Source organism: Malaya genurostris, chromosome 3, assembly GCF_030247185.1.
Source record: "Malaya genurostris strain Urasoe2022 chromosome 3, Malgen_1.1, whole genome shotgun sequence".
Taxonomy (NCBI): domain Eukaryota; kingdom Metazoa; phylum Arthropoda; class Insecta; order Diptera; family Culicidae; genus Malaya; species Malaya genurostris.
In genome coordinates this window covers 15,202,189-15,217,166 of record NC_080572.1, presented here as the reverse complement: position 1 = coordinate 15,217,166, position 14,978 = coordinate 15,202,189, and the positions used below count along the sequence as shown (strand labels likewise).

Sequence of the window (14,978 nt, the reverse complement as noted above, 5' to 3'; positions counted from 1 at the left end):
AGTAATTACTCAATTGGTTAATTTTTGATCATTGTTCATTGCCACCCTGGCCCGTACCCAGGATTTCATTTCGAGAGGGGCCCAAAAATTAAAAAAAAAGATGTTACTGAAGATTGCTTATGTACCTAATTCTGGATGTGCCTTTTACGGCTGTTTTTAATATACACTTTAAACTTTTCCACTGGAACTGATATTGTATTATATTTCATTGCGTTTACTGTCTTGTTATTTCTGTAACACATGTCTGAGTCATTCTAAATAATTATATGTTTTTGATTTCGGGGGGGGCAGAGCCCCTCGGGCCCACCCTCTGGGTACGTGACTGGTTCCACCAAACAACATAATAGCTAAGCAGACATAAAGTTATTGCTATTTGCAATTCGTTTGCACCGAGACGTAAAGTCTTTCCTGTAATGCCGAATGAAAACCTGTAAAACGACCATTTTGTATTGTTATTATATGGGATGTAATGTAAATCAGTATTTTGGTCATTATCTGTTATTCAAACCTATTCGGGTATACGTGACCTTTTCACCCATCGCAAAGTCCTCCAGCACAAACTACGTTAATATAAGTTAGTGATTTCATGCATCAAAGTCACGGCAATCTCTTTACCCGTTTTGTCTATGTATATAAAACTCCCATAAACTAAATTTAACCCATTCTCTAGTTTTCAGCTACAGAACGGTTTTATACCATACGAAGAAACTTTGCGATTGATCCTTTGCCGAATACAAAGACGATGATCTTAATTTGTCGTTTAAATGCAAACCTCTTGCAATGTCGACCGGTTCAACAAAGCTATTTCGGCACATCCCGGAGGGCACAGTGCCGCTTTTTGAGAAGAAGAAAATAGCCTGCACACAAGAAACTAGTCAAACAACTCTGTTGTGAGTTTTCCAGCTTTCCTGAAAATTTCAAACAACCTCGATGTTGCATTATCAAAGAGAACATAAGCACTGCCTTTATAGAGATAGTGAAAGTCATTACTTGGTGACATAACTATGAGCTTTAGCGTGGTTTTATATTTCTTCTAGTTTCTACCTGCTAGAAGCATTTTCTTAGACCTGTGATGGTAATGGGTTTTACTAAGCGTAACGCCCCAACGTATACACGACGTGTAAGTCCCTGAGTTAATCAAGAAAGAAAAGAAATATCCCATAATCTTCAGAAAAAACCAAACGCCTTGGACATCCATACCACAACCGGCAAATCGAGACAAACAACCATCGACTGCAACACGTGCTCAACCCTCAATATGCATAAAATTGGGCAAACATCGAAAATCCTCGGAAAATCACGTCAAGCTTTTTTCACCACCTTCACCACGTTTTGCACTCGAGTGATGAATGGTGGTTCGATGTGTGTGGCGTAAATTCAGTAAACAGAGCGCAAACAAACACCCAGGCAACAACCGAAATCGCTTTTCTTTGCGGGTTTGCTCGTGCGATACAAATGAGGAAAATGATGTTGAAAGTGAATCCCGTCCGTGCAAGGCGTATCAATTGGAACCACGGTGACTAGATTGAATGCCAGTGCTGCTAGAGTTTGATCCCCCCCACAGGATTCGTTATCTAAATGGGACGTTCACAATACTCCATTCAATTGTGGCGTACGTTTTCCTAATTCTGTCGCGATTCTAGCATCGCACATAGTTACCCTTTGAAACGAATATGACTCAAATAAGTAAAATAATATGAAATTTACAATTACATTTAGACCTAAGACAACATAAGACGGAATTCATTGAATGATTTTTACCAGAATTACGTTAAATGAGTTTTACCAAAATCACTTGAATCTGTGACAAAAATGTACAGCCTTTAACGCAGGCACATAAAATTGCATGTTTCGACACGTAAAAATATATCTACAAACATGAATTTTGTGTTGAACCAACTGTACATCTTCTAAAAACACGTACTGTCTATTATGACGAGTGGAAAAAGAAGGACCATAAGAAGCTCAATTCGGAATTGGAGTGCTCATACTATTGTCGGGATATGCCCCATTGCTTTTAAGCTGACGAAGCTTGAAAAAAAAATATCTTGTGTGGTAGGCCATCTGTATTTGTGACATGAAGAGAGACATTTACAGCGCGATTGGAAACATCAACCAGGTTAAGTACGTACAGCAGAGCCTGGAAAAAGGTCCGGTGCCTTTCTCCACGAAACACTATTGTTTCGATTATGAAGCCATTAATCATAGCCATGGACAAGCGAAACCTAAAAAAGATGCGAAGGACAGTTTTCAGCGAGATACAGCTCAAAGCCAACTGGTGTTCTGCAGCGAGAAAAGTGACCGAAGATAATTGGAAAGAGTCAAACGAAAGGCCGGAAAATTCAGATTTACTGTGAAAAGAAAGCTTGAGTGAACATTTTTCTTTATTCTGTACGATTTGTACTTGAAAAAGTAACATGATTTGATATTTTAATAAAATGTTCGACCATCTTACACACAAGGAAGGCGACACCCGTTACAACGTTGCTTGGAATACTTAAATACTCATTTCTACCGGAGAAAAAGAGTTCCAATGCAGCATAACACATGTGGACTGCTTACTAATAAACCAGTGTAAATGGCACATCCTGCACAGGAAACGTGACCTAAAAATTTTCAAGTATGCGAAGAAAACAATCGGATTGGAACTAACTATTCTGAAGCGATGTGGTACGGCATTGCAATTCTGAGCGCAATGGATGACCAAAAGGTTATACTGTTAATAGAATAAACAAACAATTTAGTGCTCTTGAGTATGATGTATGCATGCATGTACTATGCATGATTTAGTCAGGATTTATGAAGACATCCAACATTCAAATAGAGAAAGAATGTAAAACTTAAACCCTATGATTACCAATTTCAATCCTTCCACTTTCAAATATTCAGATGTAATGAAATCATTCTCGAAATTTCCGTGCAATTTCATTGATGTGCTTAAACGGAATCTTGCACCTCATTCCCTGACAATATCCGGACCCCTCTCAGTTGGCGTCGTTGGTAGGTTGAATATGCATCTTGTGCATTTTTATACCGCATGGTACGATAGCACTTTACCAAGGCGTACGAAAAAAAAGTTTAACTTTACGTCTCGTTTGATACACATCTACAGAACATCAAAATACACTAAACATGTACGAAAATTAATTGTCAATAATTTCACAGGCTAATTTTGAATCCATATCAAACCAAACACAACATTTAGTTTTACATCAGAGCGAAAATATACGGCAAACTTTCGTTTACGTCATGTATGATTTTCATTCTAAATGTGTAATAGAAAAAACTCCTTAAAAGAAACCAACGCCATGATGAAGTGTGAGACCAACTCAAGCTGACTCTAACTGACGAACGATCTAATATGTCTCCCTGTACTGAATACTGCCGGAATGGTAGCACATTTGCACCATCTCTGCCGCAGATGCTGCCAGGTCCAGGTTGGCAACGGAACTCAAAGAAAACACCGAAGAAAGCCACCCCCGGAGAGTGGAACTAAGTGTACCAATTTATAATCTACGTTCACACCTGTGTGAACTTATGCGATTTCTACTATCATCTCCGGCAAGCTCACAGGAATAACATGGAATGATTCCAGCCTCCCGCATATAAAGGCAATTCTGTCTGAAGGATGATTCAATTTTCAACACCTGGATGAAAAAAACGGATATCATTGTCGCTTTGAATATCGACCGTACTGCATAAACATCCGCTCCTGAATGCTACTCACTTCGGATGGTAGAGAAACTAACCCTTTCAATTGAAAGTTACTGTCGACCGGTGGAATGAAATCTGAACATGTCTCAGACCCGCAGAGATAGGGGAGCGTATTGATTAAGTTACACACTAAGGAAAATCAGTTTAATATTCGTTTTCCCGCAACCAACACTGTTCGTTTTGTGCGGGACTGAACCAAATGAACATCATTTGAATCGGAATAAAAAATAATGTTGTGATGGTGCCTTTCTCATATCAATCATACTATCATATATAAGGGTCTGGGGTCCACTAGGAGATTGATAGTACCTATTATCTTTCTCCGGACAATACCAGCCTTAATGCCGTGTAGAATCCGACGGAAAAAAAATAACCAAGAATAGATCCACTGGGTTTCTGCTACCATGTCGTAAAGGCGACAATTACAAAAGTTTCTTAAGGTTATCAGATTTTTTTAACGTTTCACATCTGATTAATCTATTCTAATAAATTATCTCTTCATTAAACTTCATTCAACTTATCAATTTCCGGCTAGCTTCGGAAAAAAGTTTTATTCGGTATTTTTTCTTCTTCCATGTTGTTGCTTGTCTTTCAAGATTATAAATTGAATGATTGAATGAATGAAGTGAGATAAAAATATTATTTTTGCTCAAGGTCAACATAGGGGCTAAGTAACTCCGGCAAAGTTGTTTAGAAAGTCATTTCAAACAAATTTTCAGAAGGTACTATTTTCGTAACTTGAGTGTAATGCATTATACAATGTGTTTTCTGAAAAGGGTGTCCTAACACCAGTTTTTGTAAGAAAACATATATATTTTAAATTTATATGAGTTTTTCATGTTTCACAAACTTCCTTAAACATACTATGCTGCTATCATTTCAGTTTAGTGAAATAAAGCCATTTTCATGTTTTTTTTTACAAAATTCCAACTTGTCTATCATCAAAAGGCGCAGAAAGGTGTTGAATTACTCGTCTGCGATCGTCTACAGGCGAGATATGTTCTTTTCAAATATCCTTGTACTTGACATTTGCAATGAGATTTCAGTACATATTCATTACCATGGTACTTGCCACAAAATATGATTCTTTTTTTTTGGCACATTGAAGTCGAATAGTTTAGTAAATGTTTTGTCACGAATTTTAAAAAAGCAATCATCAAATCGAATAAACTTCTGGTAGAAAAAAGTATGATCAAAACTCATTTTTAGTTACTTAGTTCAGAACCAGACAAAAGACTATTTGCATCGTCCGACAGATTCTTCTTGGACTGTTTTGGCCATTCACGAAAATTTGTCACCAAAGAGTCAGATGAAACTAATAACCGACCGAACTAATGGAATCCCGATTCGTAAGTAAGGATATTCGAATAGAACATATCTCGCCTGCAGACGTAATTTTCCACTTAATACGATTTTGTTCTGGAACCGGAAATCGGATCTGGATAAAATTTTCTACAAATTTTTAGAAAACTATAAGAACTTTCATTTGAATCTTAGTTTGTGAAAATTGGTTGAACTGTTTCTGAGAAAATTGAGTGCACACTTTTTCTCTAATTTTCACATATTACCATGTAACTCAGGAATCGGAAGTCGGACCCAAATGAAATTCAATAGCAGGCTATAAGAACATAAGACCTTTCATTTGAAATTAAGTTTGTGAAAATCGATCAAGCCATCTTTGGAAAAAAGTAAGTGCATATTTTTTCCATTTTTTTGGTACATATCTATCATATCTATGGTACATCCTCTATCTCCGGAACCGGAAGTCGAATAGGGATGAAATTCAATAGCAGGCTATGAGACCATCAGCCATCTCTGAGAAAAGTGAGTGCACATTTTTGTTACATACATACACACATACACACACGGACACACATTCGTGTGTGTGTCCACAGAGATTTACTCAGTTCGTCGAATGGTATATGACATTCGGCCCTCCGGGCCTCGGTTGAAAAGTCGGGTTTCACAGTGATGGCATAGCCATTCTATATGAGAAAGGCAAAAATAGGGAAGTTTTTATTCGTTACGCGATAGTATATTTTTTTAGAGTGCCCTATTGATTCCCTACAACTTCTTCCTGGACGCCATTTTTGTATGATGAACGGTTTCCGAATTACAACGAGAAGAACTTGATCATTTGCATGCACCCGTAAACTGTTTTAGCTGTAACTTCTTCATTTTTCAAAAGGCACGGATGGGATAGCCATCAATCTGTAGGTTTTAATAAAAGCTTCAAAATAAAAATTATCAAAAAAATTAAAACTCTGTTTTTTTTATTTAACTTTTTCGGATTATTTTGAGAAAAAAATCAAAAAAAAATTTCTGTGAATATTTTTTTTAGCACACAATCGATTCCCTACAATTTCTTCCTAAACGCCATTTCTGTACAATTAACGGTTTCCGAGATACAACGATTTGAAAAAGGCAATTTTTGTGAAATGGAAAAATACATACGCCCTTTTTAAAAATTAGTCGTGAGTCGGATTGACCTCTCCATCGGTTCAAAACTTATGGTTTGCCATACTGAAGATATGTGCAAAGTTTCATCCAAATCGGAGAAGGTCGAGTCTGATGAACTGCTAAGCATTTCTGGAATTGCTCTATAAGACTATAAGACCCTTCATTTGAACCCAATTTTGGTACAATCGGTCACGACATCTCTGAGCAAAAAGGAGGAAATAATTTGACATGTAAATTCTTACACTAATCACTTTGTAATTCCAGAACCGGGAGTCGGATCAAAATGAAACTTAGGAACTTTGTTTAAGACATTTACACCTTTTATTTGAATCTAAATTTGTAAGAATCGGCTCAGCCATTTCTGAGAAAAGTTAGCGTTAGTTAGTCTTTTTTTTTTCATTTCATCCTATAATTCCGGAACCGGAAGTCGAATTCGAATAAAATTCAGGAACTTTGTATGGGGCTATAAGACCTTTCATTTGAATCTAAATTTGTGAAAATCGGTTCATCCATCTCCGAGAAAAGTGAGTGACAAAAAATGTTTCATACATACGTACACACACAAACACACACACTCTTTCTCTCTTTCTCTCGCTCTCACACGAACACACACACAACCATGATTAATTTTAATAATAGAAGAGTATTGCTCATGATATAAATCTTTTTAATCTTAAAATCATGAACAATAGTCATGACCTCATGAAATGATAATACGATTGATTTCATTTATTTTTAATCATGATCACCGCGACGGATTTGTTCCCGTTCAGAGTACACGATGAACGAAGCATACGAAAACAAATGAATTTTTTTTGTTAATTTTGTTTTCATGTTCACGACGTTGAACCATTTGCAATTAGATCAAAATTTGTTTGTATTTCCGAGCTTTGTCTTTCTTAGAAACAATCAGGTTGTTCATTCAATGCAGTAATAGCAACAATAATTTTCGAAATAATCAATTTCGATTTCAATTTCCTTCTCTGAATTGCTTTTTCCAAACCCACTCCAATGATGCAAACGTATTAGTAATCCCGTTCCACAAGACAACAAAATCTACTTCTGATCAAATGTTCATTTTTATATTTACAGAGCTCGATTGAAAACCTTGATTGTTTCCGTGGTAGTAGATGCATCAGTTTTCTTCTGCCTGGTGCTGTCTACTGTACAATTTCAACTATGTAATTAGTCAATATCCTGTAGTTACTGCAAAAAATGCGATTAGCTGAATGATTGAAATTGCAGGGAAACTCGCTATCCTTTCGACATAGACAACCATCCGAAGGTGGTGTCGAAGAGTCGCAGGGATTTGATGATACGATTTTGCTATAGCTACCTAGAAAATACGAAAATAGCAGCATATCATATTTTTGCTATCACATAAAGATTTTCGACAATCTCCAACCTTATAAAAAATGTATTGATTGAATAAACTGAATCGAACAGAGTGGTTCTCATTAATTGAGGATGAAGTTATGTTTCATCAAGCCAAAAAATAAACTAAAGTCTATGAATAATTCATCGAGAATTCATTGCGATCATAACGATTCATGTGGGCACGTAGAGTCAGTTTGTGTATTTCTTGAGAATACCCGTTGACGTTCGAATCCCAGGAAATCATCATAATTTTTTTAAGGTAAAAAACATTCTTTCGGTTGATTGATTTTCTCAACCGAAATTATGTGACACCGTAACATTCAAATACAAGCATCGAGCGGGTTAGCGTTCGATACTGTCCTTGAACCTTCCGCCAATTTCGGAAGATTGAAATGGTTTTTGTTTCTCAAATCTTTCCGAATGAATAAATTAATTCACTATACGAAAGGGGAGTCTGAAGCTATACTAACGAAACTGTTTGTCCTTTTCCATTGTTCTATAACAGTCTGGTTTTCCTCCAGGCCTGTATAATTGAATCAAGCTTACACAGGAAATTTCCCACTTGATTTTCACTCCAACATTCGTACTTTAAAAACATGTGTATCACTACGAAGTTTAATGATTCACATTTTCGACCACTACGAGGGGCACGTTGAAGTTTTATGAATAATATAAGAACTGTTGCCATCGGCTCCGTCTAGAGATGCGGCAAAAAGCAGAAAAATTTATGTGACATCATATCTCATTTTGATGAACGCTCACAGCACGCAAATCGACAAAAAATACTAGATAATCTGCGGGCATTTTTTCCCCAGATTACTGTTCATACAGAAATGTCGACTATGTGCCATTTATGAAGATGGTTCTCTTTGTAACTACACCACATCGGCGAATGAACAAATAGCATGATCGATAATGTCACTTTTTCATTACTCATATTAAAAGCAGATAGCGGCAATCGAGCTTTATAAATAAATTATTGCACAAATAACGAACGTAGACTGAATGTTGTTGATGTTGGATGGCTGAGTTGATTACCTAATGTTTCATATAATTCAGAGGAGTTTGCCATGTGCTCATTTAGCTTGAGTGCTATAAAGTCATCGTCCTTTCCCCGTTCTGCAAAGAATATGAAGTTTTATTTCTAGTGTCCGACATTTCTTTCAGCTTTAAAAATCAAATAACTTTAATCATATTGGAGCCGCTCAATTAGCTCAATACGAATCTTTTTCAAGCTACAACACACGGGCAGAATTCTCATTCTACAAATAAGCTAAATGAGTCATGATTTTGAGAAAAGAGTGTGTTTTCATGTTACAATTATACACCATGATCAAAAACTTTCGGATCCTGAACTATTAGGACGTTTTTGGCACATTTCATTGGTTGATATAAATCCAGCGGTATTTCAGTTACCCATTTTTATTCTTTGCTGTGTAAATTCAGGCGTTCTGGTTATAGAATAAACATTTTAAACATGAAATTAAATGGTATTTTAAACGAATATATTATGTACGATTTAAACATTTTGTAGATTTCTTGGCTTTAACTAATCTTTTGATTGCTATTTCTTCAAATAGCCGAAAGGCGAATGTGGATTGGCGAATTTCTAAACATTAATTGGAGTTCCTATATTCTGATTCATATTATGTATTGAGCCATTGCGATTTTGAGCAACGATGTTTAAAACACTGTAAACTGTTGTTCGTTTATTACATCGGATATACTTTCATCCTTTTTTGGACATATAGTGCAATTGTACCAATAGACATCTTATTAGTAGAGTCGCCATGTTATTTTGCGGATTATTTGACTTTTAATCAACGAATTGTGATAAAATAAGATACGATGCTTCGGTTCTAAGAATCAATACCGCAGAAAAAATAGTTCAAAAATTGTGCAGTACTGCTGGGCAAGCGCCGCGAAAACTTGAAACAAATGCATATATTTTCATCTTACTCTTAAAGTCAATTTATCGAGCAAAGACAGCAGATCTCACCTAACTTTAAAGTAGATTTCCAATGACCGCACAATTCATGTTACACCGTTTTACTTCAATTTATTAATAACCCAGAAGCAGATCTAATGCGATCTATCAACCGGATTCTACAGAATAAAGACGGATGCATCCTGATCGACGACGAAACCTACGCCAAGGAAGACTCTCGAGCGCCAAGAAAGACTCTCGAGAATGCTGTCACTGTACAGAAAGCATAAGGCTCCTCCTTTCTTCTGGCAGGATATGGCTTAAGCCCACTACGCCAACTCCGTTCTACAGTGGTAGTCAAAAAATAATGTACAATTCGTGGAAATGGACATCAACCCACCGAATTGCCCGGATCTTCGGCCAATTAAAAGGTATTGGACAATTGTCAAGCGGCACTTTCGGAAGGAAGGTACAGTGTCCCAAAACATGCTGGAGTTTAAAAAAAAACTGGACAACTGCCACCAGGTCACAAAAGTAACTGTGCAGAATTTAATGAAGAATGTCAAGTCCAAAGTGCGAGCGTTTCACAGAAACTAGGATTTTCTTCAATACAATCAATATTTCATCAGCATAAAAATATAATTTTTCTACAATATTTCGAAAACTGATGTCAAAATATGTTTTTTTTTCGCTTTTTTATTCAATAATCAATGTTGCTAACTACTTTTCGATACACTCCTTATTCTTCAAAATAATATTCTTCGATTATTGAAAGATTAACCGGAATCGGTTTAGTTAACCGTTTACTGATAATGACTACCAATTGGAGTAGTTTTTATGCCGATTTAAAATTTTTCACGTTTTCTGTTTCGCCCGCGTGAAGGTATAAAATTTTTAACACACTTTATCCTATAATTCCGGAACCAGATTCCGGATTCGGATGAAACTCTGGCATTCCATACAAAACCACAGGACCTTCCATTAAAACCTAAGTTTGTAAAAATTGGTCTAACCATCACTGAGCAAAGTAAGTGATATCCATTTGAGAAAATATGACTACTATTTCCTGTGTCTCCGGAATCGGAAACTGGGAACCAGAATAGCCGGAATCAGTTTGTTTGGCCGTCAACATAGACATTATCGAATGGAGTAGTTTTGTGGTTAGTTTAGGATTTTTTTCGTTTTTTGTTTCGCCACTCTAAGTGATGGTATTAATATTTTTACAAATTTTACCCTATAATTCGGGAACTGGAAGTCGGATCCAAATGAAATTCAGAAGTTTTGTGCGGGACCATAAGACCATTCAATTCAATCAAAGTATGTTGAAATCGGTCACGCCATCTCTGAGGAAAGCGAATAAGTAAATTTAAATTGGAATTTTCACACTAATCACCTTGGAATTCCGGAACCGGAAGTCGGATACAAATGAAATTCGAATGTTTTGTGAAGGACCATGAGACCATTCATTTGAATCTAAGTTTTTAAAAACTTATCATCTATGAGAAAAAAAAGTACACATATTTTGAATTTTTTGTACATTTTACCCCATAACTCCGAAATTTTGTATGGGACCATAAGAGCTTTCATTTGAATATACGTTTGTGAAAATCGGCTTAGCCATCTTCGAGAAAAGTTGGTGTATTTATTTTCACATTTTTCTTTTGCACAAAAGTCGGATCCAAATAATATTCAGGAACTTTGTATCTGACCACAAGACCTTTCATTCGAATCTAAGTTTGTGAAAATCGATCCAGCCATCTCCGAGAAAAGTTAGTGCAAAAAACGTTACATACACACATACGCACATACACATACACACACACAGTATGACATTTTGAGTACTCGACGAATCGAGTCGAATGGTATTCGACTCGATTCGTCGAATACATACGACGACATTCGGCCCTCCGTGCCCCGGTTCAAAAGTCGGTTTTTCAGTGATTGCATAACCTTTCTATATGAGAAAGGCAAAAATAATTTCGTGCACTTGTTGCAACATAGTTTTAACTTAGTCGTACCAGAACTAGTTGCGGATTGATACTTGAGTAACCAGTCGAACGAATCGCATAGTACACTGTGTGAATCGAACCTCATAAAAATTTAATACCCATTTTAGTTTTACATAAATAATACATACCTTTTAAGTAAATTAAACAATACAATACCTTGCCTAACAGCTATAGTCCTGGGGTGTTCTTTACTGTATCAAGCATACGTCTCCACATAACACGGTCCATGGCTGCTCTTCGCCAGCCACTCATTGCAAGGATGTTTCGTAGATCACCCTCCACTTGATCGATCCACCTTGCTCGCTGCGCTTCTCTTCTTATTGTACTAGTCGGATTAGATTCAAGAACCATTTTCACTGGGCTGTCGTCCGACATCCTTATGACATGCCCAGCCCATCGTAGACGTCCGATTTTAGCTGTCCGTACGATGGGTGGTTCTCCCAGCAGCTGTTGCAATTCGTAATTCATACGCCGTCTCCAATATTCGTGGTGATAGGCGTAGTGTTTCTTCTCAAGAGACTCTTCCTCTTGTATTTTGTTTTTGACGCATTTAGTCCGACACGCCTAGCTTCAGTTTTCAATCTGATGTATGTTTCCGTCATCTTCTCAAGGTTACGTGTCACAATTTCAATATCGTCAGCGAAAGTTGTACGGACTTTCGGAAGATCGTGCCACTCGTGTCGATCCTCGCTCTTCGAATCACACCTTCCAAGGCAATATTGAACAAGATTTTTAAGTGAAGTTCTTAGAATTCATCGTCAGTTGAATAGTCGTACCTAGTCATTTGAAGTTTTGCTTGCTCAGTTTCGAGTGCCAACTAGTCTAGCTCCTTCATTGCCTTCGCTCTTGGTAGTAAACAAGTTCGAACGAATAGAATAATAAATGGAGTAAAGTATTAAAAATGAAAACTGAAGGAGGAAACTAATAATTTATGTGTATTCTGTGATTGATATTTCAGCTATCTGGTTTGTCTTTCATCTATTATCTTCAACCAATTCGAATGTTTACATGAACCTCATTTGAAGGCCGCTCTCACACTATTGAAGAAGATGTTTTGTTACTTCAAGAGATCAACTGACGGTGGTTAAACTGAGCCTCGATTGAAGAGAAACGAGTAATGAACTGAATGCTGCCCGTACGGGCCTTCAGCAAACCTTGTGTGTGTCAGAGAGTGAAGTTTACTGCATTAGAGAGATCGTCAATGTGTTCCACATTCAGTTTCAATTGAACTGAATGAAGTTTTACTGCTCTGCTCATGAGTATTTGCATAATTTCACGAGAAGATAAAATAATTGGTTTCATGATTTTGTGATCATGACAACGTTAACGGATTTCTCACCATGTTACCCAATTTACCCAATCATCAAACATATTTAGTAAATTCCTTCATCGCATCTACTTTCAATTTATTTGAACTATTATTCTTTCAAAATTCTTCAATTGGTTCTTCCCTACTCCACAGTGTTCATTGTTATACTATTTTGAATTGTGGGTTTCTTTTCATTTAGCTATCGCCACTAACCCAATATTTCGTCCTTTCAAACAGTTTTAATGTAATTAAATTCCAAGTGAGCCTAACACATAGTGGTGATTTCACTATTTTGTTAGCTTATAATAGTTTTGTACATATTTTTTTCACTTTTTGACCCACTATACAAAAAGTAATACTAGTTATATACTATACCATACAAATCAACCCCATTTACTTTTTAGAAAAAAATGCTTCCTAATAAAAAAACAAGAGAAAAATTCGAAAACGACCCAAAGTTATAGATTCCTAGTAATCGTTTATTTGAATTCACTGTATCATGAGATCGGTAGTATTTTTATTTCAGTTGAAAATTTTTGCACTCTCCCACAAAATTGTGTCGGGAAACATTAAAAAATTATGTTAACAATTTTCATAAATGTCGTCATAATTGAAAGACTTTAACTTCTTGGTCCATTATTTCTCCATATTAAACCATAGTGCAATAAACTTCATCAGTTGTCAGCTAAAACATGAAAAAACAGAAATACCTTTTTTATAACAATTGATTTTTTGGTTCTATTAACAAAACAAAATAAAATAAAAAATAACATTTTTTACAGTGTTCACTTTCTTCACATATTCACAATAGCTACCTAAAACATTGCCTACAACTTACCACAATGTTGTTGTTTCATGTTCATCACCGCAAGCCTACTGATATTTACACATAAAAACACAAAACAACAATAACAATATAACCACATTAAATTAGCATTTAGAACAGTTAATAGGAAATACTGGTCTAGTTCAACATAGTAAAAAGGAAGATCATGTATTTGATTTTGACAATGTGGAAATTTTAGAAGATCTACAAAGAAAATTTTAGACAAAACACAAATAATCTGACAACTGACTGACATAAATTGTTTCGAATTGGTATGCCGTGGCATTACTATCAACAAAAATTTTCATTAGTTTGACAACCATTAAAACAACCGGCTTCAACCATGAATATTATCTCCCGATCGCACCGAGACGCATGTGACATTGTGCTCGCATTATCAACTTTTCTTATCCAACCGCAAAACGGCTCACGATGAGTTCTAAGTCATACTAAGGATAAGCATTATGTGTATCATTGTTTAGTTGGTATTTACGATCACCAATTGTTCATACATTATTAGTACTCGGTGCAACGATAATTAGGCATACCATTTATCCACTTCGCATGCTCAGGGAAGATACTGTGCAGATCCGGAAGAATGGTATCCGAAACTTCAGAAAGCATCATGATAAAAAAAATCAGCGAGGTTGAGAACATCAAAGTTGTTTTCAACAGGTTAGATGATAACTTCATATTCGATTTTGATGTTGTCAAACAATTATAAAATAGGAGACGTTCAAAACAGGGAAAATATTCAGTTTTTGATAATAATTAAAATAATTTAGATCTAATATATTCAAAACTGCCATCCGCTATTGTCTCAGTTTTGAGTATTTACGATGCAAAAATTATTACAATGGGCAAAACCAATCGAGTCAGTCTTTTTGGTAATGAATAAACTTAAATTCAACGATTTGTGATTTAGTCTTTGTTATGACGTAGAATCGTCTTGAGCTAGTTCTAAATATCATCAGTATCTAACGATTATGCAATTATGTAATGAGAACCGCGAAAAGGCGGTTACAGATACGAGACTCATACCCGTAGTTAACTTCCAGCCGGGGAAATTGTTTTACCATTTAAACTTCTCTACATATGAAAACACATGAAGCGATAGCCCAATTTATTTAAAGATCATGCTTGGTATCTTTAAATCAATTGGGCTATCTCTTCGCTGTACTTTGTCATCACGGCGGTAACATTTTCTCGATTTTCATTACAAAATTCCATTCGCATGTAAATTTTTAAATCTGTTTTCCCCGTTAGATACTGATCATATTTGAAATTTAAATTGTTGAGCAAAAAATCTATTTTCGACTGTAGCTTTTTTCGAAAAAATGAACTAAGAGACAATTA

At 36.0% G+C, this 14,978-nt stretch overlaps 1 protein-coding gene across 5 annotated transcripts in view; it reads left to right on the top strand.

The window, feature by feature from the left end:
* Positions 1-14,978, top strand: part of LOC131439058 (orexin receptor type 2-like) — a 335,326-nt gene that overhangs the window by 246,684 nt on the left and 73,664 nt on the right. The gene's annotated exons all lie outside the window — the stretch shown is intronic.